Below are 22,898 nucleotides of genomic sequence, written 5' to 3'. Positions count from 1 at the left end.
CCTAGCCCACCGCGTTTATCCCATTTTTCTCAATCGTTGCTCAAACGCTATCTTGCTGCCAGCTTCCCTGCTCTCAAAAGAAGACCATCCCAGGTCACCCTGCACACCCTGGTTTGGCGTATTCCCATGAGCTCCCAAAGCAAGCCTACCCACCCTGCGCTGCTTAATTTCCAACCGTGCTCGGACCTCTGATCTCATACACAGGACTGCATTGGCAAAAGTCAGATTAGGAACCATCACCTCTTTCCAAATCCCTCGCACCACTTCATACCTATTGTAATTCCACAGCGCCCTGTTTTTCATGACGGCTGCGTTTCTACTTCCCTTAGCTGCCACATATTTTTCATGCTCCGTTAGGTATTCAGCTCTAGTATTTATCCACACCCCAAGATACTTGTACTTATCCACTACTTCCAGCATGTCCTCCTGTATCCTATGTTCGCCGGCCTCATTATCATTAAAAATCATGACTGCCGATTTTTCCTTGCTAAACTGCATACCTAACTTATCTCCCTCTGTACCGCAGATATCCATCAAGTCCTGCAAATCTACCCTGTTGTCAGCCATCAGTACTATATCATCTGCATACATTAGTCCTGGTAATGACTGTGGGATAAATTCTCCTTGCTTGAATAAAGAAAGGTTGAAGCCAAGTCCACTCCCCTCTAGTTTAGCCTCTAATCCTTGCAGGTACAGCATGAACAACAAAGGTGTGGGGACATCCTTGTCTAAGCCCCTTCTTTACCTCTACAGGCTTTGATACCTTTTTTCCCATTTTATTAGCACCTGGTTATCCTTATAAATATCTTTTAAAAGATTGGTTACTCCGCTTTCCACACCTAACACATCCAGAATACTCCATAAGTCTTCTTGAAGTACACTGTCATAGGCTCCTTTGATATCTAGAAAAGCTAGCCATAGGGGTCTGTGTTCCTTTTCTGCAACCTCGATACACTGTGTCAATGAGAACAGATTGTCCTCTAACCTCCTTTGTTTCCGGAAGCCATTCTGCAGCTCTCCCAGCACCCCCTTGCTCTCTACCCATGCCTGCAGTCTGCTCTTTATAATCTGCATCACCACCCTGTAGACCACTGATGCTACTGTTATGGGACGGTAGTTGCCTATGTCAGCTTTGTCCCCCTTTCCTTTATATATCATGCTCATTCCACTTAGTCTCCATTCATCAGGAACCTTGCCATCCATTAACATTTTGCTCACCACCTCTCTTAACGTTTCCTTAGACTTTGGGCCCAACATCTTTAATAACCTAATAGGAATACGATCTGGGCCTGCTGATGTGCTACTTGGTACTCTCTTCTCAGCCCTTTCCCACTCGCTTTGTCCAATTGGAACAATTGCACTAACCGGTCTATCGTCCTCTACTAAGGAACCTACGACATTTCTTTGTTCTTTAAACATTTGTGACATACCGTTAGTCGTATATGCTCTATTGCCTTTTCCCCTTCTAGCCGAATACCTTGATCTGTAACAATAGACCTGCTCTAGGCTAGTCTGATTACTAAGGAAATTCAGATGTTTGCCAGAATTTCTTAGCTGCATTTTTATCCCTTTTGTTTACTTCTGACAGCCACTGGGACCCTTGTCTTCTAATTGTCTCATTGATTAAGTAGGATGCCTCCCTTCTACAATTTATGTATTTATCCCATTTTCTCTCAATGTCTGCTTTTGGGTCTCCCCTATGCTTAGAATATCTGTGTTCCCTGGAGGCTTCCTGACGTTTCTCTATGGCCTCCTTCACCTCCCCATCCCACCAGCTCTTTGGTTTTCGTCTTGTCCTTTTTTTCTTGACTCGCACCTTAGCCAACTCTAGCCCAAACAGTCCCATTAACTTTGTTATGTCCACTCTGCTTTATTATCCTTAGAGATTACTGCTTCAATTTGGGTGCTGGCTGTTTATATTTGCTGCTCTGAGTAAAAGATCCCATCGGGCTGGTCATCATGTTTCATTCCTGAATTAGTTTTTATTCCAAAACTCATCTTGATACGTTTATGATCACTGCCTAGACTCCTGGCACCATGTTCATCTATGTTCATGACCCTTAGCCTATCGTACATCCTGTGTGACATTATCGCATAATCTATTGTTGAATGCAGACTCCCTGCCTCCCACGCTATGACCCCGTCACACTTCTCAGTACTGTTACAGACAACTAAGCCGTGTCTTTCACACATATCCAGCAGCATGGTACCTGTCGAGTCTGTGTATCTTTGCTGTGTATCCATCTATATCTTCTATATGAGCATTCATGTCCCCTACTATAATTATTTCGCATCCTTTTCCTAGCTCATTAATGTCACTTGCTATACATTCTACCATTTTTTTTTTCCTCTTTGTATACCTGTCCACAGGTATACAAAGCCAAGGAGTGTTTGCTCCCCTGCCACTTTTCCTTTTAGCCATAAATGTTCCTTACATTCCTGTTTGACTCTTTGCCAATTTGTACTTTTATGAATGAATGCCCCAATTCCCCCTCCCTTTCTGCTGCCCTCTGTTCTGTTGCAGTATTCCCATGCATAATCAGGGTTACAGGGTGGTTGCTCCATGTCCCAAAGATGCGTCTCCACAAATCCATAAACCATTAACTTCTCCTGCCTAAGCTGCTCTTTTATTTCCTCCCATTTTATTTATTATTTATTTATTTATTACAAGTTCCTGCGGCGCCCGAAGGCATTATTGCAGGGGGGAGATGACAAGTAATCTTGCTGGGAACGCCAGTGCCAAAAACATAAAAATGAAGAAACTAACACGACACAAGTGATAATGCAGAATGAAAAACATGCATCTAAAGGGGGCAACAGCGCGACGAACAAAGTGATGAAAACACTCAAAAACAAAGTAATGAAGGAAACACACGCAAGAGAACTGGGCGCCACGTCACACATCCGATAAAAAAGCCCGAAATAAATTTTCAGTGCAACACTCAGTGATGCCAGCTGGCAGCCGGTTCCACTCATTGATCGTCAGTGGAAAAACCGAGGTTTCATACACATCTGTCCGGCATTTTATTTCGCGAATCTTCCACTGATGATCAAGTCGTCTAGACAAAAAGTGAGGTTGAAGCAGGTACCGGTCTTTGTCAAGGCTGAACTTTCCAAAATAAATGCGATACATGATCTGCAGTCTGAAATGTTTTCTGCGGTGAGCTAAAGTTTGCTTTTCCTCAAAGCCCAGCAGCTGGCGGAGAGGCAACCCCTCCTCATTCTCGGTGACTTTAATGCGCATCACCGCGCTTGGGGCTACCACTATGACTCTGCTAAAGGTCGACGCCTTTGGAATGACTGGCATACGCACCAGCTGACCCTTATCACGGACGTGTCCTACCCCACTAGACACGGTACGGGCCTACAGCGTGATACAACGCCGGATCTTGCCTTTACGACCTCCGGAGTTAAAGCGACTTGGTGTCACACTCACGAAAACTTTGGGAGTGATCACTTCGTACTCGAAATCGTAGTACACGAGCCCACCAGGCAATGTACGCGGCCGGCTCAGGTGATTGACTGGGACTCCTTCCGGACGCACAGGAAACAGCAAGACAAACCTCCCGCTATTACTGATATCAAGGTGTGGACAACCGAAATTGTCAAACAAGTGGCCGACGCCACTCAAACCGTCGAGTTAGAGGACAGTATCCCACACTGCGACCGCTACTACGCCCATCTGTGGGAGCGCAAGAAGTCGCTCGAAGCTCTACTTGCCACTCGGAAATGGGACCGCAATGTTCGGCGTAGACTGCCGCGCGCACATACGAATATCGAGAACTATGCAATAGAACTCACTCGACAGAGCTGGCACAACATATGTGACCAGACGAACAAGACTCCAAACGCTCGTAAGACGTGGAACCTCCTTCGACATTTACTCGACCCAGCAGGAGGCAAGCTCCAGACACGCCAACAGCTCGAGCGAATCTTCCACCAGTATCCTGGCACGTCTGATGAGCTCAAACAAGAGCTTATAAATACTTACATCCGCCCTGAACCAACAACCAACCTCCCCTTCTATCAGGGCGCGGACAATCTCTGTCTAGACGCTCCAATCACTTTTGCGGAGGTCCGAGCAGAACTCAATCGCCTCAAGACGACTTCGGCGGCCGGCCCTGACCGCATTTCAAATAAAATGCTTAGAAATCTAGACGACGCATCCATTCAAGCTCTTACCGACTATTTTGAAGAATGTTGGGCCAGCGGTACCATCCCTCAAGAGTGGAAATGCGCCAATCTAGTCCTCATCCCCAAGCCGGGCAAACCACCAACCTTGGCCAACCTCCGTCCCATCTCTCTCACGTCCTGCGTTGGGAAGCTGATGGGACACGTTATCCAGACCAGACTCTCACGATACCTTGTAGACAACCATCTTCTACCAGACACAATGTTCGGCTTCCGCCCTCATTTAGCGGCCCCGGACATTATGCTTCTTCTCCATCATCAGGTAGTCATGAGACGTACACTATACACCAAAGTCATCGTCGGCCTCGATGTTGCCAAGGCATTCGACAACGTCCTCCATGAAGCGATTCTTCAACAACTTCAGGCTCTCGGTGTTGGACATCGCATGTATGCGTACATCCGAAACTTTCTCACCGACCACACAGTGCAACTTAAAGCCGGCACTGGAGATCCTTCCATCATCTCTCCGGCAAACCGTGGCACGCCGCAAGGCGCCGTACTTTCGCCGATGCTTTTTAACGTCGCACTGATAGGCCTGCTGAAGCTACTGGCCGACATCCCCCACCTGCATCACAGCATTTATGCTGACGACCTCACACTTTGGATCACGCGCGGCAGTGACGGCCAGATTGAAGAGACTTTACAGACCGTGATCGAACGGATTGGAGATTATCTAAGTACAGTTGGCCTCACTTGCTCGGCGACAAAGTCCGAGTATATCATCATCCCATCCCCGGGACGACGCCCTTCAAATATACTTCCTGACATCAACCTCCAGGTGCAAGGAAACCCGGTTCCTCGAACAGACAACATCAGGATCTTGGGCTTGCATCTACAGGCCAACGGCAGCAACAACATCACGATCCAACGCATCGACCAGTCGGTTGTACAGATCGGACGCCTCCTTAATCGAATCTCCAACAAACATCATGGCATGCGAGAGTCCAACCTCCTGCGCCTCGTTCAAGCTTTCATCTGCTCCCGCATCACCTACTCTGGACCCTACTTACGTCTCACTCGTGCCGAAAGCGAACGGCTGGAGGCATCACTTCGAAAAGCATACAAGACGGCCCTAGGTCTTCCCATGTCCACAGCTACCCATAAGCTCATGGCTCTCGGAATCTCCAATACCGTGAGCGAACTGGTCGAGGCAACCCTCATCGCCCAGTATGAGCGGCTCTCACTCACACACGCTGGCCGAGCAGTACTGCAGCAAGTTGGGATCTCCCCGCCGAGATCGGCCCCGTGTTACGCTGAACTTACACCGGAATATCGCCTAAATCTCCGCATTCCTCCCATTCCCAAACGGATGCACCCGGAACACCACGACCGGGCTCGTCAATTCGAGAAACGCTTCAGTGGACGTCCGTCACTTATACGAACGCCTCTTACCACCTATCGAGGCCAGCGATGGTGGCGGTAGCCCCTCGCCGCAGCTGGTACACAGCCTGCAGCGTTCGCAATGCAGAAACAGTCACCGCAGCTGAGGAGGTTGCCATTGCGCTAGCCGACCCTAATACCAAAGTCGTCATCAGTGACTCTCAACAGGCTATTCGCGATTACGATGCTGGCCGTATCTCTTGCCAGGCGTTACGTTACACATTCTACGTTCTACAGCACCCTCTTCCACACCTCGCTTATTTCTTTGGGCTCCAGCCCACGAGTAGCTCAGCGGAAACGCCCAGGCAAACACTCTCGCTCGAGATCTCAGCTGCCGAGCCGAGAGTATCATCAGCCACCCTGCTTCCGCTGACACTAATATATCACGCACTTCTCTACTCACCACTTACACGGACATACTCCAGCACTACCGACTCCAAAGGTGCACATATCCTCCCGCACACCGCGATCTAACAAGACGCGAGGCCATCCAATGGCGCAAATTACAAACTGGCAGCTTTCCACACCCCCTCTTATACAGCAGGATTTTCCGGATCAGATAGCCCCCATGTGTAAACACTGCTCAACTCCGGCCACACTCATACACATGGTGTGGACTTGTACACATTACAACACAGACAACACAAACACCCAGACGTGGGAGTCTCTCCTGTGTACTTCCGAGCCAGCAGACCAACGCTGGCTTATCCAACGCGCGGTGGAGGCCGCGGCATCCCAAAGGATCCCCGCCGACCTCCTCTAAGTCAGCGCAACCGGCCCTTTGACTGGTTCCCTGTTTTTGGGCGCAATAAAAGAGTTCACCACCACCACCCAACCAAGATGATGTTTAATAGACGTGACACTAGATAAAAAATTATAATTGTTAGACACAAATCTGGCAGCATTATTTTGGACGCGTTCGAGCATGTCTGATAAGTATATAAACTGGGGATCCCTACAGTGCATGCATATTCAAGTATTGGCCTTATGTAAGTGAAATACAGGAGCTGCTTGACATTTGACTGCGCTTTGCTGAAATTACGCTTTAAAAAATTAAAGATTCTGCAGGCTTTCGATGTAATATGCTCAACTTGTCTCGTCCACGTAAGGTTAGAGTTGAAATATACGCCGAGATACTTATATTCAGAAACTTTTTTCAGGGGAACATTATTTATTGAGTAGCAGGTCGGTAGAGGGGAACGCTTACGAGTGAACTAGACAAGTTTGCATTTTGAAATGTTCAAAGACATTTGCCATTTTGAGCACCAGTACTGGATAAAATTTAAGTCTCGCTGAAGTTTTAATGCGTCAGAAGAACTTTCCACAACATGGTAAAGCACACAGTCGTCAGCATATAGCCGAACTTGGCAGGTGAGGTCAAGAACAATATCATTAATAAAAATGAGAAAAAGAAGGGCTCCAAGGACAGACCCCTGCGGCACACCTCAGGAGACGTTTACGGAATCGGAGCGACAACCGTTAATTACAACACGCTGCATGCGGTCCTAGAGATACGAATGAAGCCAGTCGAGGATATTGGGATGCAGACCAAGACAACGTAACTTATGTAATAATAGCACATGAGGTACAGAATCAAAGGCTTTTTTAAAATCCAGAAATACACAATCAATTTGATATCCGTGGTCAAAAGAGGAAAACAGATCATTACTGAACTCAAGTAACTGGGTGGTACAGGAAAAATCCATTCTAAAGCCATGCTGAACTGGCGTAAAGAAGTCATGAGAGTCAAGGTGTTTCATGACTGCACTGTAAATTATATGTTCAAATGTTTTACAACACACGCTAGTCAGAGAAATGGGTCGGTAATTAACAACAGACATTTTCGAACCGCTTTTATGCACTGGGACAACATTAGCATTTTTCCAGTCATTTGGCAAACATGCCGAGTTAAGCGATGTTTGGAACAAGGTGACTAAATATTGAGCAATTTCGTTCGCACATGATTTTAAAACAAATCAGGGCCGCTGGCGGAGGCGGCCCTGTTGTTATTAAGCAGTTTTAAAACATCCTGGTAAGTAAAAACAATTTCAGGCATGGTTTCGGTAATAGATTCACGAGTGTTCGGAAGTTCACCGATGTACGCTGGCGCAAAGGCAGACTGAAAATATGCATAAAAGCGGCAGGCTTTATCACCATTAGTACTAACAAGGTAACCATCGACGTCTAAGTTTGGGATTCCGACTGGTTCGCGTCCGTTGTGTTTCAGAAACTTCCACAATTCCTTGGGATTACTACGCAGTTTAGAACCCAGATTATTAAAGAAGTTATCCTTATGAGCTTTAATTTCAGTTTTTAGTGTACTGCCAAGGGCCCGAATTGACTGCAATACAGCAGGGCAACGATTCTTTTTATACGATTGAAGAAGGCGATGTTTTTTCCTGACAAGCCGTCTGATTTGTCGCGTGATCCATGGTTTGTCGCGGCGCCGCTTACCAGAAAGAAGTTTTGTTGGGATGTATTTATCAATTAGGCTGCCCAATTTATTTTTGAATACCTCCCAGAGTGAAATGCAGTCTAAACTCTGACTTAGAGTAATAAAATTGGGAAGGAAGGAAGCAAGTTCTTTATTCATTGATGTATAATCGCCCCTGGTAAAGACAAAGACTTTCCTAGGGAGACCTTTTGGAATTAAATAAGGAAAATGCCTAACATTAGCAACAACACAACTGTGATCACTTATTCCTGGTATGATAACAGTGCCGCGCACTACCGATGGTCGGTTACAGAAGAGTGAATCTAACACTGAATATGAGTGCTGAGTTTCCCGAGTAGGCTCAGTGACGTACTGATATAGATCATTAGTAGTAATTAATTCACAAAAAGCCAAAGACAATGAAGATTGATTCGTACGAAGAGGCTTGTAGTCAACCCATTTGAAATCAGGCATATTGAAATCCCCGCCAAACAAAAAGTCATTTTTTAAGCCAAGCAAGAAATCAGACAGTGACCTGAAAATGTCAGGGTTGGTAGCGGAAGGGGGACGGTAGACGGAACCAATAGTCAGGTCCCTTCCATTGCTTAGGCGTAGGTTACACCACACTGATTCGCAGCCAACTAGGGGCGCTGTTATTGCTGAAGAGCGAAAGCATACCTCAACCAGCAGAAATACCCCTCCACCATGCAAGTGTCGGTCTCGACGATACACGTTATAACCAGTTGGGAAAACTTCCGGGCTCAGAACGGAATCATACAGCCACGATTCAGTGCCAATTATAACATGAGGCTTAACGGAGGAAACATGGGCAGCAAATTCATCAGTTTTATTTTTTATACTCCTGCAATTCACGATGAGAATTGTCAATTCAAAATTTGATGATGCCAAAGGCGTAGAATGAAGATCAGGCCCATGCTGGTGAGCGGGCAGTTGCCTCCCTTTTTGCTATTCCCTAAGCTCAACAACTCGGTCATGTTCACAATCATAGACAAAGCACTTTTTATTTACGAAAAGCTTATCAAATCGCAACTTCGAAGGAAAAGCCTGATCACGAGCGTATTGTGAAAGCTTGAAACGTGCCTTTCTAACCGCAGGCGTGAAGTCTTCGCGCAAGGCGAACTTAGTATCCTTGAGCCTAAAACCACATAAGATATTGTCCTTGACCTTATAACTGCAAAATTTAACGACAATAGGTCGGGTTTTGCCTTCAACAAAGCGACCTATTCGTTGAGCCCTTTCGATACTTTCAGAAGGAACATCTTGGAGAAGAAAAGAGGAAAAGAAAGCGCGCACATTTTTTTCAGATTCAGACCAACTCTCTGTTGCGGAATCTTTTAGACCTAGAATAAGCAGGTTATTTCTGCGGGACCTATTGGACACATCTTCAAAACAAGCCTTAAGATGCGCAATAGCGCTGGATAAGGTGTCAACACAGGGTAATGCATTCGGAGTACGAGCATTTGCAGTCTGCCGTAAGGAATGCAAGTCGGTCTCTATAGTGCAGACACACTGCCCAGGAAGCTTTGCAAAGACGCACTTGTAGCGCTCTGCTGTTGTTTGAGCATGTGGAGTTCCTGAAGAAACTGCGTCTGACGTAGTTCTAGACGTTTCAATACTGCGTAAATCCCAGCAATAGCTTCGCTATCCGAACTAAACTGAGGAGCATCGTAATCGGGACCGGGGTTGCTCTCAACGTCACCAGATAATAACAGTAAAATTTGACATAGGAGACCATGACCATACTTCCACATAGAAGCACACTTTTTCATACCGCAAAGCAGGCCGTCGGGGCACGACACCGCAATAATACATCGATTGGAACTGCAGTAGCATACAGCGGGAAATCGGTAACCAACCTGAGCAAGAAACAGCGGTGAGCGCATGGCGGCTGCGATGTCGTGCCCCAGCTGGCTGGCTTGAAACTGACGAATAAATAGCCGCCCCTCGAAGATAGTGCTGCACGTGCATCCGTGTTGCCAGATCACCAGCGCAATCGGAGTCAAACTGGGAGGCAGATGCAGAGGCGGGACGCAGCAACTTGCTATCGAAGCATCATCGGCAACAATCGAGCTGAGGTTGAAATGGATAGGCGCATGCTTGAATGCCTCATCCAGTGATGATGAATGCACGGGAGACCAAGAGAAGAGGACGCAGGACAGCACCTGAGCAAGAAACAGCGGTGAGCGCATGGCGGCTGCGACGTCGTGACCATGCAAGGAGCCTATTCCTGCCTCCTTGCATGTTAATATACCCTATGTCTGAATTAATCTGGCTCTTGCGCTTATGCCTATTGCTTCTCCTATGGCTTATATGTTTCCCTAGTCTATGTTCGTCCTCTTGGTCGTTTTTGTTTACACTGGTGGCTTCAGGGCCCTGGGCCCTCCTAAAAAAGCTGTTGCCTGGCGGCCTATCCTGCCTCCTACCCTCCTACCGGTGGCCCGGCTGTAGTGGATGCCTTCTCGTGCAAACGGGTGGAGGCCGACCTCGTACACATCCCTGTTAACCTCCATTGCGGTTTACCAAAGTCGTCGGCTTAGGCTCCTAATAACCCGGTTGGCCTCGACTACTCTCCCCTCTGTTCTGCTGGACTGCCCTTCTACTTCTGGGATTGTGCATACAGTCACGTGTACTTTCTCAGAGGCCTCCTTTATGTTATATATACCTACTTCTAACTGCCTCCCGAGATTCCGGCTCGTCCCCTTCAAGACATCATTGAGTCCAGCATGGATGATGACCAGGGTTTCTACATCCCTGTTGTTCCCTACCACCTCCCGGGCTTTGGTCATCGCTTTAACCATACCTTTCCCCGATTGGGCCTCCACCTTCAAACGCCTGTCACCCTTCACTGTTGCTAGGACAGCCTCTCAAACCTTGCTACATTTGAGTCCCCCACCACCAGGACTCTCCTACGATCTAGCCTTTCATCTCCAGCTTACGCCAACTGCCGCCCGGTTCGCTCTCGTTGGTTCTCTTGTCGTAGCGGCGTTTCACCTTTCTCGCGCGATTCCGGGCTTGTCGCTAGCCCTCCCGCGAACTGTTTTGCTACTTCGCTGTAGCATCGTGTAGCCGCCTCTTGCGACTCCACCGCCACCGGGTGATTTTCTCTGCCCGCCTCCTTTCCATCTCCTTCATCCTGAGGGGACTTCACGCTGGTCTCATCCACCCCCTGACTTTGCTCCGACCCGGGGTCTTTAGCTGCCCGCGCCATAAGCGCCTTCACCTGACCTTCCAGCTCGGCTCGCTTTTTTTGTTCTTCCCTGAACTGAGACCCTATCTCCTCTAGCTGGTCGGTCTTTGCCCCTTCCATCCTAACCAGCTCTACTGCCTGTGCCTCCAGCGCCATACTTTTCTCCCTCTCAACCTTCAGGTCCCTCCCGAGCTCCTGAATCTTTACGGCCCATTCACCCTCCAGCCTCAGAATGGTCTCCTTAAACCTAACGCACAACTTGCACGAGAAACTAGTTTCCCCCGCGTCATCTAAGCTATCAAAACCAGTTTCATCCATGTAGCACCAGCGCCTGCACTCGTCACATTGCACCGGCTCCTCGCCCCCATGTCTTCCTTAACTTTACGACCCATAGGCAGCCCGCCCACCTATCTAGGGAAAATCGGTTACCTCCGCTTTCCCTGGTCCTATGATTTGAAATTAGTGCTTTAACGCATGCAGGAGAATACGCTTTCAAAACTAAACAATAAATATAAAAGCGCACTTAGCTTCGGACGACGTCGCTGGCAAATTCCCTCGCCGCCGTGGCATCGTGCACGTGTCAGCGCAACCGATCAAATATGTTTTGATGTCACTGTATGCATGGATAGATGGAATATAGGAGCGTCCCCTTTGAAACGGGATGGTAGCAGTAGCTATCATGCTCAGAAGGGGAGTTAATGGTGCCAGTACTCCCCGAAATCGGGTGGCCGGCGCCGTGGGGTTTGCTCCAAGGCGCCGCCGGTCCGGCGAGCGGCGGACTCCGCCCCACGAAAGACGGACCAGTGAGCGCGCTCGCTTCTCTCACGTGACTCTACGTCACGGCTTGCGTGTCGCGACCAAGCGAGCGCTGGCGGAGCGGCCGCGCGAGCAGACGGCGGTGCGCGAGCACAGAGAAAAAAAAAAGCGGGGGTTGCCCTCCCGTCCGGTGCCCCGCGAAGCGCGCTCTGACAAGAGACAACAAATGCTGTTCCTTTTTTTTTTCATTTCTCAATGCACCGGGTGTCGCAGCTAAACATGACCTTCTGCAAAACTTTACGATGTTTCAGTTGTATATTTGAATGGGTTTATCAAATGAAATCTTGCAAGTTCTGGCGACCCATTCCTTTATTGATGACAGAGTTATTTATATGTACCTATAGATTTCTTCGATTTCGCTGACTGCCATGAATAATATTATAAATATTATAGGAGTGCGCATTTATGCTGAGCTTGGATACTGCCTTGATATATATTCGTACCCATTTGTTGTTTCGTAGTACGCGGGGTGTTTGTACTGAGGCTGAGATAAGAAGGCGTTCCAACTCCGAACTGCTGCGAGAAGTCGCGACACTAAATGTGGAACATAAGAGACGGGAATTTTTTTTTTTATCAGGGGTGCTGAAGTAACAGTACTATTCTCAAGTAGTATATTTGGAATTTCACTCCCTTCCATTCCGGAGCTACGCAAACGATACCTCGTTGCAAACAGTTAAGCGGGTAGTTTTTCTCGCAAACCTAAGCCGATCAAAACGCAGAACAGGTGCTTGGCAAGCTTAAATCATATAAAGTATGTGGCTCATAATTTGAGCTAAGATCCATTATATAGACACCACCAGAAACAAAAACAAGTACGGCATAGCAAACAAGGTTCGGAGGGACAGTAAAGATTCGGACGGGCGGAAAATCTATTGGCTAGGCAGGCGAAGAAGTCAAAATGACTGCCGCACAGGTGAAGGAAAAGAGAAAGGTAATGGGTGAGGTGAGGAAAGGAGCAGAGGAGAAAACGGAACACAAAAAGGAGAAAAAAAAAGCAAACAATGGGTGAATGGCGCGGCAAGAAAACATCATGAATGGGAGGAGGTCTAAGGAAAGAAATAAAGAAAAAACATACCAATGGGAAAAAAAATTAAAAATTCAAGAAAAAGCCGCAGTCTACCTGCCAGGCAGAGGACCCCTTTTATGAAAGTTGACGAAACTGCTTATCAAAAGTAATATAACTAGAGTGTGCATTTACACTACGTTTTAGTACTCGCTGCTTATATTCGTACCCATTTGCTTCCGTGCTGTACGCGCGGCGCTTTGCAGTAAACTGTGGAGTTGCGTACAGCTACTGAAGCTAAGATGGCAATGCCTTTTAGCCCCAAAGCACAAGAGACAGACAACAAATGCCGATTTTATTTCATTTTGCAATATGCAGGACGGCACAGCTAACGCCGACTTCCGACAGATTTGCGTGAAATATTATTTCAGTCGGTGCCATTCTAACTTGATTTTTTATGTTTGTATCGAAACCATATTGCCATGTTGTCGCGAACAATTCTTTTATTGATAGAATAGTTCATTATGCTTTCTATGATTGTGCTGATTGAGAAGAATAATTTCGCTGATTGTGAAGAATAATGTTATTGGAGTGAGCATAATTTTCTGCGGTTTAATACATGGTTGCTATAATTACACTCATTGCTTTGGCGCAGTACGCGTGGTGTTTGTACCGTTGCCGAAGCTGAGATGAAAACGCGCTCTAGCTCCAAACTGCTGTTAGAGCACGTGAGACCGCACGCTTCTTTTTTTTTTCTTTTTTCTGTACAGACGCGGAGCACACGACTTCCACCGCTGCAGGGAGGGCAGCCGCCCTCCGCATTTTTTTTTGCAGGAGAAAAAAAAACCGCTCGCGTGTGAGTGGCGAGGCCCCGCCCAAACAAGTTTGACGGCGTCCGGCACCCCTTTCTGTTTGAACATCGCGCCGCTCCATCCGTCGTGCGGTGTCCCCCGCCGGTGCCGCCACGACGGAGAGGAGCGCTGGCTGTGAGAATGAGGCCTTGGAGCACAACCCCAAGGCGCCGGCCACCCGATTTCGGGGAGTACTGGCACAACTCCCCTTCTCGGGCGAGCGCCGGCGCGACGGAGGCGACGGAGGAGAGAAAAGCCGGCTGTGAGAATGATGCTATAGTGCTCTAGAAGATTGGGCAGTGTGTCGACCGCGCCGCGAAATGCATGGGAGCGAGGGGCCGCTTTTGCGATGACGGAGGCGCCGCAGCGCAGAGGACGCCACCAGCAACTGGTGTGTCAGCCGTCCGGGCGCCCGCGTATGCGTTCTTCCTCCATGCGTATGCGCGCTGTGCGGCGGGGCGGATACCGCGCGGACTGTACGTTCTTGTTTGCTTGTGCGTCGTCTCGAGCTGTTCGCGCCAAGATTTTACAAATATGCTGGTTACCGGTGCTCAGTACTCTTAGCAATCACCTAATTTATTTTCCATTTTGGCCGTCGGCAACACCTCGGGGAAGTAACATGACAGGAGTTGGCTCCGAAGAAAAAAGCTTGGAGAGGGCCGGCGTACGACTCGCACAGCACGCTTCACTCGCCGTACAACTTGCTTTAGCATTCCTAAAGCACATAATTCACGTCCAGAAATGTAGTCGTTTTGAAAAGAGGGCTGTGTGGTGGCAGGATGTATGAAGAAGTGAAACATACAACACGTGCGTTTGAGCGCTGTCTAAAACTGGTCACAGTCACCCCATTATCAAAACAGTCCAAAATGGTATATTCCGTTGTTTTTCATGCCAACTATGCCGACTACAGCACGTCACTGAAGCCACTAGAGAATTCGGCATTCAGTTGGATATGAATTAAATGTGGACTACCCCGCATGCCCAGACGGCCATAGACGTCCGACGGTCGACCGACGGACGTCCGTTTTCGGACCTTCGGACATCCGACGGAAGTCCGGTTATGTTCGATATACGTACAGCGGACGTCCGTCGGACTATCGTTCGTGGATCCGGATCGCGTCCCACGGACGTCCGACGGGCAGCCGGAGGCGGCCATTCGGACGTTTCCCGGAACATGCTTGCAGGGCCCGCTATTGGTGTAAAAACTTGGCAATAACATTCGTGTAAAGCTCAGCAAGCATGTGCCATGCAAATTTCAGTCACATACTAGTGCTCAATGCCTTTGTCGTGAGAGTAAAGCAGACAACAGAATATGCAACAGGTTCAAGTTTCCTGTTGTCTGCTTTACTTTCACACACAAAGCACTGAACAGTAGTGTGTAATTAAAACTTCCATCAAAGAGGCACATATGCTAGCTGAGCTTTACACAAATGCACCATTCCTGAAAACATGCTAAGTGCATAGGCATACCAGCATGCGAGGTTGTAAAAAAAAGCATTTTTTTAGCGTTATTGCAAAACTGCATGCATAAATAGTCTACACTAAAAATCGATGTTAAGGAATGGCATGGTAAAATGCAGGCCAACTGGAGTATTAAGAATCTACTTGAATAATTTTTTTTTAATTATCCTTGGCTGTGACAGCTTTTCCCTTGGGGAGGTGGTGAAGGAAAAGGTATTTATTGAAACCTAATATTTCGGAATTAGCGAGTAGATGATCAAGTTCTCTGTGGGCGCCTCCGCATGCCGGGATTCCAGGAGCAGTTACTATCCTGTGCATTTGCTCGATCAGCTATTGCTGGTCTTTCAGGCCTAAGATGGAAAGAGCAGGCTGGGCTCCTCCTGCAATAGAAGGGAAAATGAAATTCAAGTTATCTGTGCTGAACTTTGATTACACATCTCCAAGGGCAACTGCCAGTTTCTCTCAATCGCTTTTTCCAGATGGCACTGTACACATGCATCTCCATTCAGAACTGTCACATACTATATAGAAAGGTCATATAACTGCAGCAAAACCCATGCAGAATAACAAAAGATACAAACATAGTTTGACCAGAACCTGGCATTCAGTATTTTTATGTTTTTATGTCGTCTCTTTGAACATGCCACTCTGACCAAACATGGCATGTTATGCTTGCTGCTATGCGCCCTCAGCAGTGCCCAAGACATGGAGTGCACATGCAGAGAAACTAAGCATAAAGGATGCTGTATATGAACATAAAGCACAGCCAGAGCATTGCAGTATTACACAGGTACGCATTGGCGGCAGAAACCTGCATTTTGAGCGGTTTAACAGGCAGATTTCTAAAGTCATTGTTCCTGCTCTGAAAAGAAGTGATCAATAATAACATCATTTAAAATTGTTACCTTTTTGTTCTGTAAACTGCACATTTCACTGGTTTCCATGTACCCTCTACCAAAGACATTCCCTGGGCGTGTCGGGGGTATATCGACATCAACATCTAGGCTACAAGCGTCTAGAAAGCGTCTCCTTAGAGCAGCTGCGACGAAGTAACTTATCTGATAACATGCAAGCTGCTGCAGCAGAATAAAGATAGACATTTGACATGTGGCTAAAGCCCAATGTGGAAGCATAGCCCGCCGCAGTGATTGCGCAGTGTTCATGCTTCTACAAGAGCTAAAAGTAGTTATTTGTTTACCCACAGCGCTATATGTGACATTACAATAGCAAGGCTTATAGTTACACAAAACACAAAAAGCTGACAACCACAAGCTCCTGATGTATTACTGGCAGCATGCAGCATGGATGTTAGTTACTGAAATATGGTTGCATAGTTCTGGCAACCAGCTGTGCATGTATGTTATGGATTTCTCAACTGCGCACAACAAATTACAAAAAAATAATGGTATTTATAAATGCAGCCAGCTGTTCACAAGAAACACTGTAGCTTTTTTATGGGGAAGGTAGTGGGCGCCAAAGAAACTGCCCCTGTAAAGGCACCTAATTTGCCCCTATGTAATATCGGGGACAAGTGTGTGGACTACACAAACTGCAATCAAAGCACATAACTTTTGCCCCTATGTAATATCGGGGACAAAAGTGTGTGGACTACACAAACTGTAATCAAAGCACATAACTTTCACATCGACCAGGAAACTGGCCATACTTATCGATGTGAAAGTTGAATGTTAGTTCTTTCATGTGTGCAAGAGAAATAAGGTCACAATTCGTTTACATCGCGATTCTAGTCCAAAATCTCCAGACATACTGTCCAGAGACTTTCGCCCCCGCAGTATAAGCCACCACTTGGGTAAGAGATTAGTAAAAGAAGTGTATAAAAGACATTAGTGCTGTTGGACAGCCATAGCTATAAAAATGGTATTGACATTGGAGTACTGCCTTACGGCGGGGCCTAGGGCATTACAAAAGCAAGAGTTAGTGTCCACTGGTCCTCATTTGAACGAACAAAAAGAGGGGAGGGGGAAGAAATCTACCTCAACTACATGTTTTGAGTGACACCAAGCCGCAGTTAGTATTAAAGATATCACACAGTTTTGTGGAAGATTTGGGAGCGCTTTGCTGCTTTCTTACAGGATTGGACAAAAGAGCTCACCATCTTCAGAAAGGCACGTTATATAGAAATGAAAATAGTGAATTTACTGCATCTGGCCACAACAACTTGCACACGGAGAGGAAGATGAACTGAAAATTTTATACATGAATGTACGTATTTACAACAGGTGAAACAATGACCATGATCTATGCCGAAAAGGAAAGAGATCAAAATCTAGCTCAGAACGAGTTCTCCAGGCCGCGGGGCCGTTTCATTAACTTCGGGACTCCGCCCACATTTCTCATCCCCAATGACAACGAACTCACACCTGACTGGCTAACAAACATTTTGGCATGTCTTTCCACTTTCATAAGTTCTTCATCCTCTCCCTAATACAAGCAATGCAAAAGGGACAACAAATTCGTTTCACAACAAACGGAATTTAGAGAATGGACCTCGGAATGATTGGCTCACTAGGTCACATGCCAAACTCTCTCCCCTAGGAAAAAGAAAATGATAAAAAAATTAGAACCCGTCAAAACGGTGTCCCACGTGCGCAACCATTGCCCAAAGCTTGCATCCTTGGCGGCTCCTTTTACAGGGCAATTATTGCAATTATTGGCGTCCGAGTCAGCACCATTGCGGACCACATCAGAAGAGCCAACCCACATCCTCCCGCTCCGCATCATACCGTCACTGTTACACACTTGCCCTTTTTCAACGCCGCCATCTCCCACTATTGTTGACATCCAGGGTTGGAATTCTCAACGAGACCCCACTCAGCGCGCCCGCACTGAATAATTGTCACTTTTATGGGCTCCCCAACAAGGAAGAGGGCCTTACACGCTTCAACCTGACAGTGTTTTTTCTTTGAACGATAAGCAGTTCTTCCGAAAGAGGTGCTCGTTTCAAAGCTGAGCTGCCTCCGGGTGATGGGTCCAGTCAGAGTACTAAGGACCCCTTAGTACGCTTAGTACTAAGGACCCCTTAGTTGTATACTGTTCGTAAAGCTCCTTAAATAAAAATGAGCCCCCTACATGACACAGCAACGAGAACAAACTGCCTGTCCCCGCGTCTTCGAGTGCGACAGCAAAGTCCTCGGAAGAGGGGACTTCTTTCCCTCTCTGCCTACGTTTCCGTTAAGCACTGTAGCTGCTGTAGCTGCCTCTCTGTGCGAGTCTCTCTGCCTCCTGTCCGAGGGCAAGTGGGAGACGGCCGCAGCTGGGCATTGAACAGGTGACCCAAAAAGAGCAGACTAATAATGGTGCCTAGCATACCCACCGATCCCTTACAGAAATCATTAAAGAAATGAAAGCAACACATCAGATAACGCTACAATGTTTCTAAGTGCAAAGTCGACAACTCCAAGTCATATAAATATATGTACAGGGTCGTCCACTTCTAGCTATAACACAGACACTGCTTTCAAATCAACATTACGTATGAAACAGCCACATATCGATGCAAATCGATGCACACACACAGGGACCCGGATGTGCTGCTTCACATGGCCTGCCACTTAGCTTTATTGTGTGGCCGGTTCGAACGCAACAGCGTTTTGAAGGCGGTGAGCGTGTTATAGCTAGAAGTGGACGAGGCTGTACATCTCCGCACATTAACTAGACAGAAACAGTGCAGAGTAAACTAATAATTCAGTGTCTAGCAACACTATTAAAAGGGGATAAAGGCCACGGGGAGCTACGATTATTAGTACAGTTTTGCCTTTAAACTACAATAACATACTTGTTGCAAGCTTAAAATCAAAGATTCACACCTGTCCCACCCACAGCAATGGAACACACATCTGACACAAGTCTGCAGAGAAAGAGCAAGCTAGACTATTACAGACGCACCCTTGATTATTTTTCTGGCATTTCTGAGGGTGAAGAATCTGACTTGTCAGTAGCATGTATATGAATAAGAATCCTATGACAGTAAATGCATCAGATTTTCTGGAGTGGCTTTTCTTTTCTGACCACATATGAGGTGAGCTATAATTTATCCAACTTGGCCTAGGTTTATTCTATGAATAGCAAAGCTATAGCAGGTACACAGTCGTCCACTCAGGCTGAACATGCGAGTGCGTGGCATGCACGTTTTGAGATGCCACTGCATCCATCGCAGCTGCACACCGTAGCGAAGAGGCAGACAGCGTGAAGTACCAGCCTCTAGTCCCTCCACCACCACTGGGGTCCCAAACTAGGGACCCCTTGTTTTTGTCAGGACAGGCCCCCTCAGGGTCAGCTAGTGAGTAACCTCCTGTATTTGTATCTGATGGCAATGTTTTCCACCACCACCCACAATACGCAGCTGCGCATCATAGCAGATGTGAAGCAACAGCTCCTGGTCCTCCTATGCATAAGCCACTTTGCCTTGATGCATGCTTGCGCACCATAGTAAATAGGCAGACGACATGACGCAGCAGCTCATGGTACCTTTACACATGAGCCCCCCCATTGTACTTCGATACGCACCATAGCAAATATACAGACTACGCCACACAGCAGCTCCTGGTCCCTCTATGCATAAGCCATCTTGCCTCAATACGCACCTGCGTACCTGAGCGAAGAGGCAGACGTGAAGCTATAGCTCCTGGGCCCTCCATGCACAAGCCACTTAGCATCAATGCACGGCTGTGCACTGTAGTAAAGAGGCGAAGGACGTTAAGCAGCAGCTCCTGGTCCCTCTACACATCAGCCATTTTGCCTCGATGCGCATCTGCACACCGTAACAAACAGCCAGATGTGACAAAGAAGCTCCTGGTTTCTCTACACATAAACCACTTTGCCTCAATGCACGTCTGCACACCGGAGCAAAGAGGCAGATGACGTGAATCTGGAGCGGCTGGTCCCTCTACGCACAAGCCACTTAGCCTTGATGCATGGCTGTGACGGATGCATTGCTATTTTGCAAACTGCATGCCACACATTCCCATTCAAGCTAAGAGTGGACGACTGTGTAAACTTAAAATACTGGTTATTTACTTCAATGGACAATGACAAAAAGTAACATGGTGGACAATGTAAAAATAATTTGCTGCATAAAGTTTGTTGAAACCAGTTCTACATCCTACATGTAAACAATCTAAAACCTTAATGTTGAAGGGATGTCCTGTGTGTTTAAAATCATCACGCTCAAACAACTTCAACACTGACAATCATGATTCAATATTAATAATATAGATAATGATACAATACTCACTTTTAGCCATACCAAAGAAATGAGAATGCAAAGTGATGTTGCTGTTTTTCCCCCGTGGATGACAGTTTTCCACGTTCAAAATGCTGCTTCCTGTTGGCCTACGAAATCGGCTACAGCAAATGGCATCTGAAAAATTTTTGGAAGCCTTATGCTAGTCTTCAGCGAGAAAAGCATTGCCATACAGAAGCAGAACACAAATACTTTTACAACACACTAAAATCACCAACTGCGGTGCTGTTTTTAGGATGACTAGGTAGAGGTTTTGCTGTAGCAAGCCAAATGTTAGCCTTCAATAAGGAAAGCATTCCCATACAGAAACAGAACACAAAAACTTTTACAACACATTAAAAGCATCAATTGCACAAATGCTTGTAAGATGACCAGGTACAGGTTTCTGCTATAGCCCACATCATGTGACCAGCGGTTATCAGAAGCCTTGTATGTGAGCATGATGCTCTAGATTCAATTTATGGCTATCACTGTATTAACAAGCATGGGTTTAAAGCTACTTTAATATGATAATCTAAGAACATGGTAAGAGCTTTCAGTGCGAGACATAAGCTCAGTATCATGCACTATAAGGTGCTGCATGGCTCTAGTGTAGCTTTGGCATTATCTCGCTGTCAATAATGCAGTGAAGTTCTGAGGAGCCTTTTAATATCTGTAAGGACAAAGCAACAACAATTTTGTTTTCATCTCACTTTTGCTCAACTCGTGTTTTTTTTTTTTTTGAGCCCGCGGCTTGCATGGCCTCCCAGTATGCCTGTTTTGCATAAAAGAAGGCGTTGCAGGCACCAGAGCTCACAGCCCAACTGTATCGCGGCGGCGGTATGTCAAATTCGTGCCAGAACATCGCAGAACAACGGGTCAAGAAAAAGACAAGTGCTGACTTTTTTTTTTCTTTCATCTCCTTGTCCGGTTGTTCTGCGCGGTTCGGTCCCACATGCCTAACCAACATGCGCAAGGTGCTGTCCTGGTTTGTCAAAGCTGAAGGAGAGTACTAAACCTTTAGTTACTTAGTAGCTGCAGCCGTTCCTTCTAGAAACTGTAGTTGCCGTAAAGCTCGAGAGAGAAAGATCAGCGGCTGTCCATAAAAAAAAAAACAAAAAAAAAACGCGACGTTTTCACAAGTGTAGGCATGTCGCACGATAGGCTTGAGGAGTGCAAAAGTTTTCTCGTATAGCTTTTACAACTCAGCACGTTGCGCATGGTTAACAAATTAACTCCTTTAAAGCTCGGGCAGGCACTACTTTATCAGAGACAGAGAAGTTGCGCGGCTTACTGGCGCAGCGTCCAGTAATGCCGAGAAAGATGGCCCTCAGACTTGAGGCTGCACTTTAGTTAGTCGGCGCGGAGCCATCCTGTCAGTCTCGCCTAAAACACTCGACCGTTCGGCAGCTGTACAGAGCTGTTTCCTTACCCAAAAGCTCACCTCTATCGGTGCATCGAAAAGTTCCACTAAAGAAACAAAAGTTCGGTGAAATACTTACTTTGGGATCGGCGGGTGAACAAAGTGTGCCAGCCGCACCAAGCCACAGCAAAAACGATGCTAGCAGTGCATTACAGCCGTAGGTATTTGTAACTGCGCAGAAAACGCAGAACACGGAAACGTGAAGCCATCTTCTATGACTAAGCTTCAACTTGTCAGGTGGATTGGATTGGCTCATTTCAGATTTTTTTGAGGATAGGTTCGGTTTCGTTCTTTTTGAGCTTGCTGCTTGCTGCGTCTATTCAGCCACTGATTAAAATTTCACCGAAGCATCATGATAGAAAAATGTTTAATGGTCATTTAACTTTTAATCAAAAATTTTTGATGGAAGAATTCAACGATGAAACATGCGGAAAATAAAAAAAACTGTTTAATGGAAACGCTTTCTATCGCATCGATTCGCTCTGGTATCATATATTGCAGACTTGACGGCATTACTGATTTATACGCAGTTCAGACGAGCACGACGACTACAAACTATATCATAGCTGTGTAAAAGCAAATCCAGTGGCGGACGTACGGCGGCTGTCCGCTGGGCGAACGGATTCGACCATCCGCTTTCGTACGTACGCCGGAATTCCGGCGGACGTCCGAAATCGGCCGCCGAGTTGCGGCCGAGTTCGGTTGTCCGTCGGACGTCAGTGGCCGTCTGGAATGGAAGTAGAGATACAGTAAAGTAAGGACATGAAAAACCAACGACACCACGTCAACTGGCTACTGAATAACGGAACACAGTGTGTCAGGAAAGGTGGAAGAAGTGGGAGGTAAAGGTTTCACAGGAAAATAAAAAGAAACGTGTCGCCTACCAGGG

The 22,898-nt window shown here is 46.8% G+C and overlaps 1 long non-coding RNA gene and 1 pseudogene across 1 annotated transcript; both read right to left on the bottom strand.

Moving 5' to 3' along the window:
- Positions 1–10,377: 10,377 nt before the first annotated feature.
- On the bottom strand, positions 10,378–11,531 carry LOC146171992 (uncharacterized; annotated as a pseudogene).
- Positions 11,532–15,442: 3,911 nt separating this feature from the next.
- Positions 15,443–22,219, bottom strand: LOC146171991 (uncharacterized). The gene is made up of 3 exons (XR_014702717.1): positions 22,089–22,219; positions 20,599–20,724; positions 15,443–15,724 (listed from the first exon to the last, which is right to left on the bottom strand). It is a non-coding gene; the product is annotated as an uncharacterized LOC146171991 (long non-coding RNA).
- Between the last annotated feature and the right edge of the window lie 679 nt (positions 22,220–22,898).

The sequence above is a fragment of the Amblyomma maculatum genome, unplaced genomic scaffold, assembly GCF_055883805.1.
Source record: "Amblyomma maculatum isolate TAMU_Amacu unplaced genomic scaffold, ASM5588380v1 scaffold_15, whole genome shotgun sequence".
Classification (NCBI taxonomy): Eukaryota; Metazoa; Arthropoda; class Arachnida; order Ixodida; family Ixodidae; genus Amblyomma; species Amblyomma maculatum.
The sequence above is the reverse complement of the archived record's forward strand: the minus strand, read 5'-3'. Positions and strand labels throughout refer to the sequence as shown.